Source organism: Panulirus ornatus, chromosome 6 (assembly GCF_036320965.1).
Source record: "Panulirus ornatus isolate Po-2019 chromosome 6, ASM3632096v1, whole genome shotgun sequence".
Classification (NCBI taxonomy): Eukaryota; Metazoa; Arthropoda; class Malacostraca; order Decapoda; family Palinuridae; genus Panulirus; species Panulirus ornatus.
In genome coordinates, this window is record NC_092229.1 from 46,031,431 (window position 1) to 46,049,899 (window position 18,469).

An 18,469-nucleotide genomic window follows, 5' to 3' on the forward strand; every position below is an offset into this window, starting at 1 on the left:
GAGCTTCAAGTCACACCGTCCAGGTCTAAGTACAAAAGGGTCCTTGTGGTGCCGGAGTCGACTGCACTAATTGCTCAAGTCCTTTCACGCCTTCGCAACTCCCACCGAGGGCGGAGAAATAGAACTTCGAATTCCCTCGAAGTCCAACCAACGCTCCACTTCGAACTCAGTCCCTATTACCTCCTCCTGCTGCAGTCATCAGGGGTTTTGAGGCGTCCTTCGGTATTCTCAGATCAAAAGTGTGTGAGCGCCTCTCCATCACTTCGAATGCCTGTGGTAAGTCACCTCTCCACCTTCGCTCTTCTTTTTAGTACGTTACGATGGTCTAGACAGTTCCATTAGGATCTGACTTTAATCAGTAATAATCTTAACACGTGGCCACTGTACTCTAAAAACTCTCTCTCTCTCTCTCTCTCTCTCTCTCTCTCTCTCTCTCTCTCTCTCTCTCTCTCTCCTGAAGCAGGGCCCATCACGGACATGGAAAAAGCGAGGGATAATTTTCAAAGGCCTTCAATTCGAGCGAGCGCCGTACCCATGTATCCAATACTAGTTTCTCTTTTCATTAACTCCACACACACACACACACTGATCACGGCTTTAGAATTTAGAAATAAAAAGCTGAAGAAATTCACAAATGCTGACCAAGCATTTTTTTTCTATTTTTTGAAGTGTTTTATTTTGAAATTCTACAACATAGCAGATAACCAATAAGACAAAAAAAAAATGATATATACATATATCCCAAGATTGATCCCTATGGTACAACACTCGTTACCTGTAACAATTCTGAGGCTTTAACTACCTAATCACCACTCATTGTATAAGGCCAGTCAACCATCTCCTAACCACCTACGTACAACCGTAGTGATGCCGTGGCACTTGACGAAGGCTTCGCTTGTAAACTTCGACGTGAAACTTTCATCGAATATTTTCGCAAAAAAGAAAAATAAATGACATTATATAAAAAAAAAAAGTCCAAATAAATGACATTAACCTCTTTACTTTCGTCCTAACTCTTGTGTATATTATTTAACGTCTATGTCAGACAATGACGATTACGTTGCACACCATCGTCCTAACTCTTGTGTATATTATTTAACGTCTGTGTCAGACAATGACGATTACGTTGCACACCAAGATGCGATTCGTCGACTACGACGTAATTCGTAATACTGTCCAGAGTGAGAGTTTCCTCAAGTCTCCCCCCGAAAAAAAAAAATGGGACGTTCAGCTAACTGGCCGATAATTACCTGATTCGGGTCTTACTGCCTCATTAGAATATCGTTATGAACACCGGCGAATCTTCCAGCCCCACGAGAACTGAATTGCCATTTCTACTTCCATTCTGCTTCATACCTCACCATCCAAGTGACCTCGCACTTCACTACGCTGTGGAAAATGTCCTCCACGGGCAATGGGCCATCAGCTGGAACACGGGGGACAGGATCTTGGGATCTTGGGATCTTGGGATCTTGGGATCTAACCCTGTCTGTTCCCTCAACCCTATCCTTATTGCCGACCATCTATCATGACTTCACTCGTCTCCATGGCTGACTTCAGTGGTCCCACATGACTTCACCAGCCATCTCGGCTCCACCAGCCATGATCAAGACGTCACCATAGACTTCAAGCAAGGGACACACGTGACTTCACCGAAGTCCCCATTACCAGACCAGCGCAACAACGCCTTCGTTAATCGTGATGACTTCATGACGGTCCAATGTCCCAGCAACGCCTTCGTTAATCGTGATGACTTCATGACGGTCCAATGTCCCAGCAACGCCTTCGTTAATCGTGACATCATGAAGTCCAATGTCCCAGCAACGCCTTCGTTAATCGTAATGACTTCATGACGTCCAAAATGTCCCAGCAACGCCTTCGTTAATCGTGATGACTTCATGACGTCCAATGTCCCAGCAACGCACGCCTTCGTTAATCGTGACGACATCATGGTCCAATGTCCTTAAATATATATATTATATATATATACATACTCCATGACTTCAGCATCCTCACTACACACACCACCTAACCTCATTACGACTTCGATCGTCCCCTCGTTCATCCGCACGACCGATACAATGCCACATCTGCGCCACTCATTAGGCTATTTAGGAAAAACTCGACCAATTTGAAACAAAAGAAAATCGAGAGAAAAACAAAAAAAACCCCTAAAAAACAAAGAAAAATTGGGGAAATGTTTTCTGGCCAAAGAACTGGCGCTTCCCATTTTCTTTCTCTCTGCATTTCCAACCTGGGGGGAAGTGAACGCTATAGAAGACTTCTTTATTCCCAGGGGGCAGACGAGGCACAGTTGGTATTATTGTCTGCTTTGTTTGTCCTTCATGTTGTCTGCTTCTCTTTCTTGTCTGCACAAGACCCTGGCGTCTGCCATCGGCCGGTTTGTCTGCTTGTGATCGTGGTTGTTTGCCATCGGCCGGTTTGTCTGCTTGTGATCGTGGTTGTCTGCCATCGGCCGGCTTGTCTGCTTGTGATCGTGGTTGTCTGCTCTGTCTACTTTGGTTGCTTGCCCTGTCTGCTTCTCCGTCCGTTCATGACGCCGTCTGGTCGTGGTTCCGTCCGTGTGAGTGTAGGGTGCCTGTGCGTCTGTCTCGTTAAGGCGATAGGAGAGGACTAAGACACGAGAGAGAGAGAGAGAGAGAGAGAGAGAGAGAGAGAGAGAGAGAGAGAGAGAGAGAGAGAGAGAGAGAGAGACAGAGAGAGAGAGACAGAGAGACAGCGATGGGGCACGCGGTGTATATATATATATATATATATATATAATCGTCATTACGGGTACCGTCAGATCGTAAAAATCACTTCTTTTTACACACAACTTTTACCCACAACATGTGTATGTGGGTGGGTTGGGCCATTTCTTTCGTCTGTTTCCTTGCGCTACCTCGCTGACGCGGGAGACAGCGACAAAGCAAAATAAATAAATAATATATATATATATATATATATATATATATATATATATATAAATATATATATATATATATATATGGCCTGGGTGGACATCTTGCTTAACTCGTCCACCCTTCTTAGATTATACTGCGCCACACACATAGTTAGCAATTACGCTTAACCAGCAACATTACAAGCGTACGATCTTCGCCTACACTGAGAGGCCAGACCAACCACCCGACCTCGAGGTGAAACCTGCCAAGTCAAACTACAATATCGAGTGGAGAGAGAGAGAGAGAGAGACGAGAGGAAGCGTTTAAGCGAAGACACAAGATATTCGCTCGACTACCGTGAAACCTCTAGATCTAGAAGGTTCTAGAAGGATCTAGAAGGATCTAGATGATGTTAACGTAAACAGGCCATAACGTGTGGGGTTGGGGGGAGGATGGACTTAGTAACTGGATAAGTGAATTATCGCCACGCCGGGGCGCATTCCCAGACCCATCGGGGAACTTTGGCCGAGGGCACAGATGATGGATAGCTAGATGGAGTCGTGTACGTGTGTGTGTAGATGACGGGTCATGATGGAGCCCCAACACACACACACACACACACACACACAACACACACACACACACAACACAACACAACACAACACACACACACACACACAACACAACACACACACACAACACACACACACACACACCATGATGTAGTCCGTGGGTCTTGGCAATTGACGACGTAAATATCACAGTTACGCTTAATTGGACGACGGTGCGACCCTTGAGCACGGCGGTACGACCCTTGAACACGACGGGACGAACCTTGAGCACGACGGTACGACCCTTGAACACGACGGGACGAACCTTGAGCACGACGGTACGACCCTTGAACACGACGGGACGAACCTTGAGCACGACGGTACGACCTTCGGGCACGACGGTGCGATCCCTGAGCACGACGGTGCAAGTATCGGGCACGATGGTGCGACCCTTGAACACGACGGTACGACCCATGAGCACGACGGTACGACCCTCGGACACGATGGTACGACCCTTGAGCACGACTGTACGACCCCTGAGCACGATGGTGCGACCCCTGAGCACGACGGTACGACCCCTGAGCACGACGGGCGGACAAATGCCTCGTCATCTGATGAGTGAGGGGCACGAAGAGCTTAAGCGCACACACACACACACACAGCCCTCCCATAGTCCCTATTGACAGTCTGACCAAGGCACAGGCAGGAGCGGGAAGGGGGAGGAGGAGGAGGCTGTACTCCACAGCAAGGCTGCTGCTGCTAACCCAATGATACTACTGCTGCTCCTTCTGCTGCTCCTACTGCTGCTCCTTCTGCCGCCAGAACCGGGCGGATGGCGTGTCGGCATCCTCCGGGCCCGGTGCATTATACATGACGGCCTGAAGTGTGCATGTGTGCAATTGAGGCAATTATTCTGATCCTCACGCTACCTCACAAAGACGGGAGAAGATATATATATATATATATATATATATATATATATATATATATATATATATATATATATACCAAATGGCGTCCTAGCTTCGTCTCTTCGATGTATATCAACTGACTTATTTCTCTCTTGTGTCTCCCCCTGATGATGTGATTATTACACGAAAGTGCACTTGGGAACTTATCGTTTTTCATTTTCCCCGTGGACTCATAGGAATATATATATACATAAATGCCGCGGGACCCCAAGTATTACCCTTCAGAACCCCTTGTTCTCCGGGAACTCGCGCATCTCTCAGGCTGCGCTACTGCCAGCAGCAGAGGAGTAATGGACTCCTTCGCAGTGTCAAGTTCCTCGACGAGACCTGCTTCTCCTCTCGCCAGCGGGAGAGATGATCCAGCGTGGCCACGCAGGTGACGCTGGCCACGCAGCCTGACGAAGGTGTGGCCAAAAATCCCGTAACGCCACACTCTGTGCATAGCTATACGCTTGGTGCTGCCGGACTCCGCCAGCAAGCTTGTGTTACGCCGCGAGTGGTAGCGCCACCTTCGTCAAGGCTGTATCATCGTGTACTGACGACCAGGCGAGAAAGAAGCGAGCGATAAGCGCTTATGTTGCTGTAAGTGATGAAGAGATAAGTAATGAGGAATAAGTGATGTGAATATGAAATGTCTTTTAGCGAGGGACGGACAAGAGCGCTCTGGACACTTTGATGTAAGGGATCGAACCCTGGCTGGGGTTTGGGGAGCTAAATGATAAAGGGTGGGTGCTTAAGCGTATAGCTGAGGGGAAGGGAGGTGCATAAGGGTTTCCACGAGGTGTGTTGGGAGAGGAATAATTACGACGAATACAAGTTAAAAGTGTATACTAAAGGAGACAGGTGGAATGGTGAACAACGGGGGTCAACAGACATGACTGCAACGTGTTCTGACTGACGGGCAAGAAGGAAAAAAAAAAGAGCAGGTGTTTGGATCCAATCTTGGTAAAAGGCACGTGTGAAAGTCCGTCGTGGGTTTAAGTCGCGAGGAAATGACATACGTGTGAGGGAAAATGGTCCGAGTGATCGAGCTAGGGGAAAGGGAGGCCTGTTTGCTTCGGGGATTCTACGGGAGACTGGGCAAAGAACGGCACAAAGATAAGAGTACAAGACACTAAGGGTAGCAGGAAAGGAGAGGAAGGACATTAGACCAGTGGTGCTTGAATGTCTGAACGAAGTGTGTGGCATGCGCATGGTGGGAAGTGGACGTATGCAGAAGGGTAAATGACTGTGGGATGAGGAAGTTAAATCGCTAGTATGAGAGAAATGGGAGGTGAGTGGACGGTACATGTACGGAGGGAACGCGAGTGACTGGGAGAAGTACAAGAGAAAATGTCGGGAGGTCATCAGAAAGGTCCTGAACATGAAGAAAGAAAAGACGGCAAATGAGAGACAGCGGGACACATCATGGAGGAACTTCAGAGATAATACGAACATGTTTTGGAAGGAGGTGGATGTTGTCAAGAGAAGAAGGGAACAGATGGGAGCGACGCTGAAGCGAAGAGGCAAACATGCGACGAAGAGAACGAGTGAGTATTTTGAAGAGCAAACCGAATGTGTCAGATGATAGGAGAGGCGGGCGAGGTGCGCTTGCGACGAGGTGGAACGGACGTGACACGTGAGTTAGGGCGTCTGTTATGGTACAAAGAGAGGAAGGAGGAGGTCGTGAAGAGAGAGAGAAGGTCGTGAAAACCTTAAAGAAGATGAAGAGCGACAGGAGGCGATGGAATTGCAAATACGTTTCTCAATAAAAGGAACAACAATGTTGTTTGGTTATTCAGGTTGTTCGAAGTTTGTACGGTCCAATGTGATGTGCCAAAGGACAGTCGAAATACGTTCATAGTGCTCTAGCACAAGGACATGGAGGACAGTGAATCTTTGAGCTACAGAGGTATAACTGCTGAGGTGTATGGGAGAGTGGTAGCTGATAGGGTTGGTGGTACACACAGAGCAATCAGGCTGGGGAGGAGTGGTAGAGGATGTGTGGGCCAGGTGTTGGCCTTGAAAAAAATATATGTGAGAAATACTCGAAGAAAAAGAGGAGCTTAAGAATCTGGAGAACAGGTATGATATGGGTGACAGAGATGCTTTGTGGAGGATGCTACGAACAGGTGGTGTGGGAGGAAAGATACTGTTTACAGTGAGGAATCATTACTGGCAGAATGAGGCGTAGGTGTGAGCTGGAGCGGAGTAGGTGAGAGGGCTTCCCAGCGAAGGTGGTTCTCCAACAAGGGTGTGTGATATCACCGTGGCTGTTTGATGTGTTCAAGGATGGGTTGGTAAGGGAAGTAAATGCGTGAGTCTTGGAGCAAGAAGTGCCTCACTAGTATGCTCAGGAGGTGGATGGGTGTGGAGGGCGCTTGGGAAAACGAGTCACTTGCTTTTTGCTGATGACACGGGTCTGGTGGCAGCCTCCAGAGAAAAACTCCTAAGAGTGTTTAGGTGTGTGTGTGTGTGTGAGTGTGTGTGAAGTGTGTGTGTGTGTGTGTGTGTGTGTGAAAGGAGAATGTATGAAAACGAGGACAAAAGTAAGCTAATGAGATTCAGTAGAGACAAGAAGGAACAATCTGAGTGCAAGCATAAATGGAGAGCACCTGGAGGATATGGTACGGGAAGATGGAAAGGATGAGTGAAGAAAGACTAGCAGAGAGGACACATGAAAGGAAGGGGCAAGGTTAGGAGAAGCCCGAGAAGGGTATGGAAGGATGGGAAAAGTGAGGCTTTGGGGCGAGAGGCGTCCACTGCAGAGACGGAAATGGGTCAACGTGGTATGGCAACCCTCCCCCCCGGGGCAACGTGCCGTCCGTGGAGTGAACCAGGGCAAATGAAGTGAAGATGATAAGTGATGGACTGGTCTGTGGGGGTTGGCTATTTCTGGTGGGATCTGGTTGCGGTGCATTAAACAGGACAGCTGGAGACTACGTGTGTCCATGTGAGACCACTCTCATTTTGTTCTTGATGCTGCTTTGCTAGAGCAATTGTTATCCTCCCTTACGTTAGTGAGGTGGCGACCGGAACAGATGAAGATACGGCACTCATCGGCTCACACCTAACTCCCTAGATATCCTGTACAATGTTCAGAAACCATAGGCTCCCCTGCGACCTGTAGAGACCCAGAGACCTTTCTCTTCTTTTCCCTGGCCACTTCATTTGCCCTAATTCAACCCACTAACAGCACGTCGCTCCTTGTGTATCACATCGCTCCGGTTTGTTCTATCCTTTCGTCGCCTCACACCCTCGTGCATGTTCAGGCTTCGATAACTCGAGGCGTTTTTCACTCCATCCTTCCGCCTCGTCCTTGGTCTTCCACTCCTCTTTAGTCCGTCCACTCATGACCCGCACAGAACATCCTCTCGGTCAGTCTCTTCTCACTCATCCTCTCTATAGGCTCAAACCACTGCAACACACCCAGCTCATCTTTTCCCAAACATGCTCTGCTTACTACCGCAGTTCTCTCTCTCTCTCTCTCTCTCTCTCTCTCTCTCTCTCTCTCTCTCTCTCTCTCTCTCTCTCTCTCTCTCTGCGTCAGTCCTTACTCGATCAACCCTCCCAACGCCACATGCTGTCCTCTGGCATTCAATCTCCGATACACCCACAGCCTCTTCCGTTCGTCCACATTTAAGGACACCTTGAGACTCTCATCGCTACATTACCTTCGGGAAGGCTGTATGATCAAGCATACTCCTCCTCTCCATCCGTCCAACCATCAACCTCTCTTGCCAGACACTCCTCAACACACCCTGACGCTCTGTCCACACACCCGCCTTGTGGTTCCCTTCAGCTCCCATGGTTCCCTTTGCCGTCAAGTTTACTGCCGTCCGGCGGCGTGGTTCAAAGGGGAGAGTAAACGTAAGGGCTTGCACGTGCGAAAGAAGCTGTGTGGCTTGTGGAAGGTGGGGTGGCATGCGCATGTGAGCAATGACGGTGCACGGTGGGCTATGAGCAATGAGGAGATCAAGATGTTAGTGAGAGAGGAAGGGTGTATGGGCGTCTGCCCCAGGTCAGGAGTGCAGGAGGAAGCGGCGGCGGGGTGGTAGTCGAGAGAAAGGTGCGACGGGTGATAAAGAGGGCAAATGAGGGCGAACTTGAGGAAAGAGTCAGGAAAATATTCTCGAAGGAGGCGAGAAACGGCAGCATCGGCGCAGTGAGCACATGGGGACGTGGCGGGAGGAAGAGAAAGGGAAAAAAGGAGATGTAGGGAGTATTTCGAAGGTCGTCAAGCATGGTAGGTGATGGGGTGGTAGATGTCGTGTGTGCTTGGGGCGCGGAGGTACATGTAGCTGGAGTGTCCGGCGAATGGTTTGGTGAAGAGAGGCGACAAAAGCCTCTCAAAAAATGAAGTTGCAAAAAAGCTGAAGTGGGTGAGAGTGCAGGTGAATTTCTCTCTCTCTCTCTCTCTCTCTCTCTCTCTCTCTCTCTCTCTCTATATATATATATATATATATATATATATATATATATATATATATATATATATATATGGGCAGACGTGTTATCAGTGGACTGAACCAGGTCATGCAAAGCGGCCGGGGTAGACCATGGAGAGGTCTGTGGGGCCTGGTTGTGGATAGGGAGCTGTGGTTTTGGTGCATTACACATGACTATTTACTTTCACTTATTATATTTTGTCGCTGTCTCCCGCGTTAGCGAGGTAGCGCAAGGAAACAGACGAAAGAATGGTCCAACCCACCCACATACACATGTACATACATACATGTCCACACACGCACATATACATACCTATACATTTCAACATAAACATATATATACATAAACAGACATATACATATATACACATGTACACAAATCATACTTGCTGCCTTTATTCATTCCCGTCGCCAGCCCTCCACACATGAGATGACAACCCCCTTCTCCCGCATGCGCGCGAGGAAGCGCTAGGAAAAGACAACAAAGGCCACATTCGTTCACACTTAGTCTCTAGCTGTCATGTATAATGCACCGAAACCACAGCTCCCTTTCCACATCCAGGCCCCACAAAACTTTCCATGGTTTACCCTAGGCGCTTCATGTGCCCTGGTCCAATCCATTGACAGCACGTCGACCCCGGTATATCACATCGTTCCAATTCAATCTATTCCTTGCACGCCTTTTACCCTCCTGCATGTTCAGGCCATGATCACTCAAAATCTTTTTCACTCCGTCTTTCCACATCCAATTTGGTCTTCCACTTCTCGTTCCTTCCACCTCTGACATATATATCCTCTTTGTCAATCTTTCCACACTCATTCTCTCCATGTGACCAAACCATTTCAAAACACCCTCCTCTGCTCTCTCAACCACACTCTTTTTTATTACCACACATCTCTCTTACCCTTTCATTACTTACTCGATCAAACCACCTCACACCACATATTGTCCTCAACCATCTCATTTCCAACACATCCATCCTCCTCCGCACAACCCTATCTATAGCCCACGCCTCGCAACCATATAACATTGTTGGAACCACTATACCTTCAAACATACCCATTTTTGCTTCCCGACATAATGTTCTCGCCTTCCACACACTTTTCAACGCTCGCAGAAATTCCGCTTCCATGGTTCCATCCGCTGCCAGATCCACTCCCAGATATCTAAAACACTTCACTTCCTCCAGTTTTTCTCCATTCAAACTTATTCCCACTTGACTTGTCCCTCAACCCTACTGTACCTAATAACCTTGCTCTTCTTCACATCTACTCTCACCTTTCTTCTTTCACACACTTTACCAAACTCAGTCACCAGCTTCTGCAGTTTCTCATCCGAATCCGCCACCAGCGCTGTATCATCAGCGAACAACAACTGACTCACTGACGTGACTCCAAGATTCCTTTTCAGGAGCTCCTGCTGCAACCCTAAGGCTGCGCTACTTCCAGAAGCAGGGTAACGATAAAACCTCCCCTCCTCTAGTGTGAAATGTTCCTCAACAAGACTGTATTGCTTCTCGCCGAAGGTGAGTTTGTAACTCGCGGGGTAACCCACAAACTGGCTGAGTCTGGTAACACACTCTCTCTCTCTCTCTCTCTCTCTCTCTCTCTCTCTCTCTCTCTCTCTGCCTACTTCCAAACCATCTATTTATGAGCGGATCATGAAAGCGTATCAGATTGTAAACACGGTTAAACTATATCTTTTGATCTCATTTCGTGTTTTCTTTTTTTATTTTCTTAAACTGTGGAAAGGTCACAGTCATTATCCATTTCTTCTAAGGTATTAATAATGATAATAATAATAATTATACTAATAATAATAATAATAATAATAATAATAATAATAATAATAGTAATAATAACAAAAGCCTATCAGGCCATTATGATTGGTCATTCTTAAAGGCCATTATTACTTGTTTATTACCTTATAATGTCTCGGAAGTTTCCTCGCATAAAAGGAAATTGGACTCCCCCCCCAAAAAAAAAATATATATGATTCGGTTTTAATCTCTCTCTCTCTCTCTCTCTCTCTCTCTCTCTCTCTCTCTCTCTCTCTCTCTCTCTCTCTCTCTATCAAGGAAACAACAAAAAAAAATAAAATCAATCTCAGAGCTGAGTAACCCATGTCTAATCGGCCACTTTCTCAAGCTGTGTCCTGCTGTGAAGTCCCCCCTCGCCACACTTTCCATCCCCCGTTTTCTACCTTGTATCTAAGCTTTACTTCGGTGGTTTGACAATACTAAATTTCTTGTTACATTCGCTATTTGAACATTCTAAATTTCCCTTCTTTTTTTGTTCTTTAAATAACTTGAGTACTGTATCTCACATATGATTATAACCAGACCATCACGCTAATCTCGCAGGTTGTGAAGTTGTGATCCGAACTAAATGTATAGAGTATGTTACACACCACACATTTGACAATGTTCCCCCATGACTACTTTTCTTTTTTTTTTAAGCCTATGTCGCTCAGTACTTTTTTTTTACGACTAGCTCTAAACTAGCCCCTTTGGCTATGTATTTCAGGCCAGAAGACTCTGTAGGGACTGAAATTCAAAGCCCCTTAGGCTATGTATTTCTGGCTAGGGACTGAAATTCAGAGCCCCTTTAGGCTATGTATTTCAAGCTAGAAGACTCTGTAAGGACTGAAATTCAAAGCCCCTTAGGCTATGTATTTCTGGCTAGGGACTGAAATTCAAAGCCCCTTAGGCTATGTATTTCAAGCTAGAAGACTCTGTAGGGACTGAAATTCAAAGCCCCTTAGGCTATGTATTTCTGGCTAGGGACTGAAATTCAGAGCCCCTTAAGCTATGTATTTCAAGCTAGAAGACTCTGTAGGGACTGAAATTCAAAGCCCCTTAGGCTATGTATTTCTGGCTAGGGACTGAAATTCAGAGCCCCTTAGGCTATGTATTTCAGGCCAGAAGACTGTAGGGACTGAAATTCAAAGCCCCTTTGGCTATGTATTTCAGGCCAGAAGACTCTGTAGGGACTGAAATTCAAAGCCCCTTAGGCTTTCTGGCTAGGGACTGAAATTCAGAGCCCCTTTGGCTATGTATTTCAGGCTAGAAGACTCTGTAGGGACTGAAATTCAAAGCCCCTTAGGCTATGTATTTCTGGCTAGGGACTGAAATTCAGAGCCCCTTTAGGCTATGTATTTCAAGCTAGAAGACTCTGTAGGGACTGAAATTCAAAGCCCCTTAGGCTATGTATTTCTGGCTAGGGACTGAAATTCAAAGGGTGCGATGATACGTGACATGAAGAGGGAACACTATACACTCGAGGAGGAGGTGGGAGGTGGGTGTCCATGGACACGGTGGCGCACCACAGTCCAAAGAAGTTCGCCAGTGTTGTGGCCAAGTACCTCCACAAGTGTACCAGGCAGTGAGGGTGGGAGGGAGGGCCTGTGTGGGGCCTGCAGCTCACAACAGCTTGGTCGACCACACGACCCAACAGCCTGGGGCCCCAGCTAGGGGCTCTGGGGGGTGTAAAAGATTCTCCCCCCTCCCACCACCAAAGATTCCACCACCATATATTCACCAAGTATTTCCCAAGTTGAAAACTAGTTTTTCCCGCTTTTTCTTTAAAGCGAGGTTTTCCAAGTGATCTATGCCTGTGCGTGGTTTCTGCCTCCCCGTCCGTCCATCCGTCCGTGGGGCTCTCTGTCTGTCCGTGACGCTCACAGTCCGTCCGGGTCTTCGGGGTACTCACTCTGCGTCAGAGGGGCTCACTGTCCGTTCAATCGTCCGTAGCGCTTACTGTCCGTTCAATCGTCCGTGGTGCTCAGTGGCAGTCTGTCCGTGGCGCTCACTCTCCGTTCAATCGTCCGTTACGCTCAACGGCAGTCCGTTCGTGGCGCTTACTGTCCGTTCAATCGTCCGTGGTGGTCACTGTCCGTCCGTCCGTGGCACTTACTGTCCGTTCAATCGTCCGTGGGGCTCACTGTCCGTCCGTCCGTGGCACTTACTGTCCGTTCAATCGTCCGTGGGGCTCACTGTCCGTCCGTCCGTGGCACTTACTGTCCGTTCAATCGTCCGTGGGGCTCACTGTCCGTGGCACTTACTGTCCATTCAATCGTCTGTGGGGCTCACTGTCCGTCCGTCCGTGGCACTTACTGTCCGTTCAATCGTCTGTGGGGCTCACTGTCCGTCCGTCCTAGGCGCTTACTGTCCGTTCAATCGTCCGTGGTGCTCAATGGCGGTCCGTCCGTGGCGCTAACCTGTCCGTTCAGGCGTCCGTGGCGCCCACTGTCTACACGTCTATCCGCGAAGTCCAAATTCCCCTCGCCTGTCCGTTATGCTAACCTTTCGTCCCTGTCGGCCAAGGTCTGTCCGTAGACTGCAAATTACGGCTTGGAAGTAACCCCCCCCACCCACCAATCTTCCGACCCAACAATTTAAATAACACGGGTTCGAGTCCCGGAGACGGGAGGGTCGACTCACAGTCAACGCAGCTGTTCATCCTCACCTTTGCGTCAGGTCGATGAAATGGGAACCTGGCTTCAAGTTGGGATGTGCATATGCGTGTGTATACATAACATTAAGACATATATATACATACAAGGTTAAGAGACGGGGCAACACCGCAAGTGTATCAAACTCGTCTCCCGTCCCACACACTCACACACACACGGTAATGATAAATGCAATGACAAGAAGGGGAGGAACACGTACCTGAATTAGCGGGGAGGAGGAACTGTTTGATTATCGTGTTGAAGGGAGAGCCGTGGGTTCTCCGCGTTTTGATTCCCATCGTTCACTAAACACAAGCAAAACACAACCAGCGTTGCGCCAGGGTGAGTTTACTTCCTCACCGGGTGTTCAACGTGGGTTCGTCTACCACTGTTCACAACACTAACACAGCGCTCAACCAGCTGAAGTCTCTCTTTATGGCTAAGGTCAGTGCGAGGCGCATGTTCGAAGCTCCAGTGGAAAAGTTCACGCGCCCGTCCGAACTCTTAGAGGAAGTTCAAGAGCATGTTGGAAGCTTTCACTTCAAGCTCACAAGCTAACACATACATACATTCGAAGCTTCAGCGAAAGTTTAAACTGGATCTCTTTGATATCTAGCACAGTTAATATTCATTATAGACACAACGTACGAGTTTCAGAGGGAGATCATGAGTAGCCAGCTAACGATAATGAGATCTAAGGCCTATTAATAATTCATTTACCACAGAGGTTCAGTAGAGCGGTTCCCCCCCGAGACCCCTTGATGAATCATCGGACCTCGGTGTAAATTATGCAGTGGACGACAGTCGATCTTCCTCACTTTCTGCCTCGTCAGGGGGTTCCTGAACACTCTCGTCTCCGCTGGTGTGCTGTAACACCACCTCTGTCCCCAGTACCTGTTCACTCGGTCCACCCACTCTCTCTCTCTCTCTCTCTGAGGGTAACCAGCGAACGAAACCAGCTTCGCCAGCACAAGGTTGTCTGCTTCAGCTTCGAACAGTCACACCACCTGTGACCACCTTCACTCTCTGGCTCGTCCCACACAGGCGGCAAACAGCGCCAGACACGACCCCCAAGAGGGGCACAAGACCACACATGTAACACTGCTGTCCTGGGCTTCGCTCACGAAGCATTGAAGGTTTACTTCGACCAGCTCGTTCGACTCGAAGTCAGATTTCTCCTCCTCTAGTACCAAGCGTGTTTACATCGTCTTAAAGAAGCAAGTTGAGGGCTGAGGTTTGAAGGTCAGGAGTGTGTGTGTGTGTGTGGTTGTACTCCGCGGCTGCGACACGACCCGCGTCGGAGGCCGCGGATGAGGGGAAGCTACGGTCGGGCGGCGGCGGGCGCGGGTGAACGGGACAGCCGGGCGGGTTGGCCAGGAGGAGCTGTTGGTGCTGACGCGAGGAGCCCCGCGTGTGTACTAACGACCGAACTGTGTGCCGCCCGCCCGCCCGCCCGCCCCGCTTCCCTCCCTCCCTCCCTTACTCACCCGCCCCGCCCCGCCCAGCCCCGCTGCCCGCCCTCCTTCCCTCCCTTACTTACACCCTCCGCTGCCCGGCCGGCCTGCTTCCCTCCCTCCCTCCCTCACTCACCCCGCTCCGCTTGGCCTCCCTCCCTCCCTCCCTCACCCTTCCGAGAGCAACCACCAGCCCGACCCCACTTCCCTCACTCACCAACACCACCTCCCCCTCTCCCTAACCCTATGAACACCCACCTCCTCCCTACTCTAATGGGTACTATACCAGCACCTCCCACAACAAGCCCTCAACTACTCCTTCTCCCTCAGCTTCTTCACCACCCTCTCTTCCTCCCTCTCCCTCAGCTTCTTCAACACCCTCCCTTCCTCCCTCTCACCTTCACTACCACCTCCCTCTCCCTCAGCTTCTTCAACACCTTCTCTTCCTCCCCCTCACCTTCACTACCACCTCCCTCTCCCCATCTCGCAACCATCACCACACCAACCCTCTCCCACTTTTCGTACGTCAATCCCATTCCTTGTCTATCCATCACCCACTAACATCTCTTCAACCCCTGCGCTTCCACAGTCCTCTGACCCTACCGATCAACTCTGCGACTAATCCCCTTTTTCTTATAGGGTTCGTTACAGAAAATGGGGAGGAAGAGGCCGGACAGCGGAAGGTGAAGTTCTGAAATAGGGGAGAGAGAGAGAGAGAGAGAGAGAGAGAGAGAGAGAGAGAGAGAGAGAGAGAGAGAGAGAGAGTCAGGTGTATGGCGCAGGTTTTGTGCCACTGCATGTGTGTGTGTGTGTGTGTGTGTGTGAGTGTGGAAAGGTTTTCTGAAAACTTGTGTTCGGTGCCTTACACACACACACACACACACCCCACCCGTCTCTCTCTCTCTCTCTCTCTCTCTCTCTCTCTCTCTCTCTCTCTCTCTCTCTCTCTCTCTCTCTCCTCCCCCGCAGACTAGGTGTGTGTGTGTGTAGGTGTGTGTGTGTGTGTGTAAGTAATGTTGTTGTTGTTGTTTCGTGTTGGTTTAAGCAGGGGTTAAAGTGGCCACTAGGCCAAAGTAAGTCTGTGTAGGTCGACGGATGGCTGTGTGTCACCCTAGGTGTTCTGAGGCTCCGTGGTCAGCGAGACGGTGTGTGTGTGTGTGTGTGTGTGTGTGTGTTCCGTGCTAGCGGGTAGGACGGGTAGCGCCTGCAGCAGTTTGCATCGTCGCTATCCGCTCCTTCTCCTAACTACGTTGCCAGTTTCTAGGAGTTTCTTAGGGTGTCATGGTATGATCTCTCGTGTGTGTGTGTGTGGCCAGTGTGGTAGACGACGACGACGACCACCCCCTCCTGTGTTCCACCCTCCGTGGCTTCAGCCAGCGAGTTCTGGAGGCGGGATGTGCGTGGGCGTCATGATGGAAGAAGGTGAGGACAGGTATAAACCCTAACCTTCGCCAGGTGTGAATTCTGCCTCGAGGGAAGTCACTAGATGCCTACACAGACCGATGGCCATCCATGCCCGCTTTCCCTTGAGTGGGTGCCATGGGGGACATGATCTGTTGCGTCATCAACCGTCGTAACGATGCTGGTGCATGACCCCCCCCCCCCCAAGGTTTCTGCACCTCCTGTGATGGGGAGGGGATAAGCTGTCTGCCTGTATGAGTGACGTCCTGTAGTTTCGTTCCTCCCATCGCCAATATGACGAGTTCATTTCCCTTCGTGTTTACTTTCCCACCTCTTTCGCAACTTACTCCGGACGCCTGTGCTTTATCTATGAGCGTGTGTGTGTGTGTGTGTGTGTGTGTGTGTGTGTGTGTGTGTTAAGGGACCGAGTTGTTTGAAATTATTTAAGTAGCGTCCTCGGCACAGAGGATGTCTATATACATGTCGTCCACTGGGTGAGGTATGTTAGCTGTGTCAGTAAATGGATGAGGATCGTGGTAACGCACTACGTACACTTGTGGGCGCGCCACTTGACAGAGGGGTGTGTGCTAGAGACACTACAGAGGGTTGTTGCGACGCGCTGGTTCAGGAAGGTGGGATGATACAGTCATTTCTGCGACGTGTGGCGTGCCTCAGACTGTACCGGCTGTACGCAGGTCAGGCCCTTCCTATACGCTCATGGCGTAAGGCCAAGATGCTGAGGACAGACACCCTCTTAAGCCACGACCTTCAGAAATCCAGACGGGCTGTCCCTGACACCCTCCGTCCCTCCTCAAAGCTCGGGATATAAGAGGGGGAGTTTGAAGCGTGGAGGAATGACCCTTCAAAAAAAAAAAAAAATCGGCTTAGGGCCTTCCCTGAAAGGTTAGGGCCGGCCCTGTTTGTATTCTAGGCCTCCCAGCCTACATAATACCAAAGGCTTTCCATATGTCTGTATGTCTGATCGCACCGTTCATCTCGCGTTCTCTGGTGATGGCAATATTCTTTTTTTCCTATCTTCCTGCCACAATCCTGATCACGGAAGCAGTGCCCCTGGCTCACAGGAATCCATACTGGTCGGGATGGTTTGAGCCTGATGCTTTCGCTAGATGCCTCCTCCTTAAAACCCAGGGTTACTCATTCTTACCCGGCCCTTGGGAGATGGGACGGTGGCGCTCTGTGATGTCCTAGTTTTGGCATCTCCGGCTTTGGCGTCCACGTCACTACAACGTCTTGGAAAATCTACGAGGAAAACATGTCTCTTTTTTGTGTGTGTGTTCGGCAAAGCAATGTGGATGTCAAGGAGGTACCGGTGGCGGGCCCCGTTGGAGGTAAAACCCTCCTCATTTGTCTCTTGTCTCTCTCTTACTTTCCCCTGGGGGAGGAGTTCCTGGTCTTGCGCACGGCTGTCTGTAGCTCCCAGTTCGGTCATCTGCGCCCAGAGGAAGCAGGTACTGGGGAGTGAGTCTAGCCGACATGATGGTCTGATGTGGGTCGGTCCATTCCATATTCCTCCCCTTGTCAGTCTGTGACTTCCTTTTCGTGATCTCGGTGTTATAATCATTTTCTAAATTCTTCTTTCTTTTCTTTCAATACTATTCGCCATTTCCCGCGCTGGCGAGGTAGCGTTAAGATCAGAGGACTGGACTTTTGAGGGAATATCCTCACCTGGCCACCCCCTTCTGTGTTCCTTCTTTTGGAAAATTAAAAAAAAAAAAAAATAAAAGAGAGGGGAGGATTTCCAGCCCCCCGCTCCCTTCCCCTTTTAGTCGCCTTCTACGACACGCAGGGAATACGTGGGAAGTATTCTTTCTCCCCTATCCCGCTTGATATTTGAACACAGGCTTCCATTTCTTGATCAAATCATCTACTGTACTTTGGTCCTCATGAACTTTCCTTACATTCACGTATTTCATGCTGGCTCGAAGGTTCCCCTCTCCCTGTACACGTCTTACTCCATGCGAAAAAGGATTTTTGGCCTCGCTGCACTGCTCCTCACCCAGTGAGCCAAAGCACATAAGGATTACTTCCAGTTTACACAAAGGGGTCTTGGTCCGACCCTCTCCAGTGGACTGATAATCATCGCATACACCGTTACAAATTTGATGTAATACGTAAACTTCGTTATGTATATGACGCGGGCTTTCATACGGGATATGCTGTAACTCGATGCAATGGTCCGACCCTCTCCAGTGGACTGATAATCATCGCACACACCTTTACAAATCTGATGTAATACGTAAACTTCGTTATGTATATGACACGGGCTTTCATATGGATATGCTGTAACT

At 49.1% G+C, this 18,469-nt stretch overlaps 1 protein-coding gene across 1 annotated transcript in view; it reads right to left on the reverse strand.

Moving 5' to 3' along the window:
• The window catches only part of LOC139749182 (potassium voltage-gated channel subfamily KQT member 1-like), a 953,229-nt gene extending 938,510 nt beyond the window's left edge, over positions 1-14,719 (reverse strand). Inside the window, 1 exon segment of the mRNA XM_071662846.1 lies at positions 13,526-14,719. The gene's annotated coding sequence lies outside the window, so the exon portion shown is untranslated.
• Positions 14,720-18,469: the final 3,750 nt, after the last annotated feature.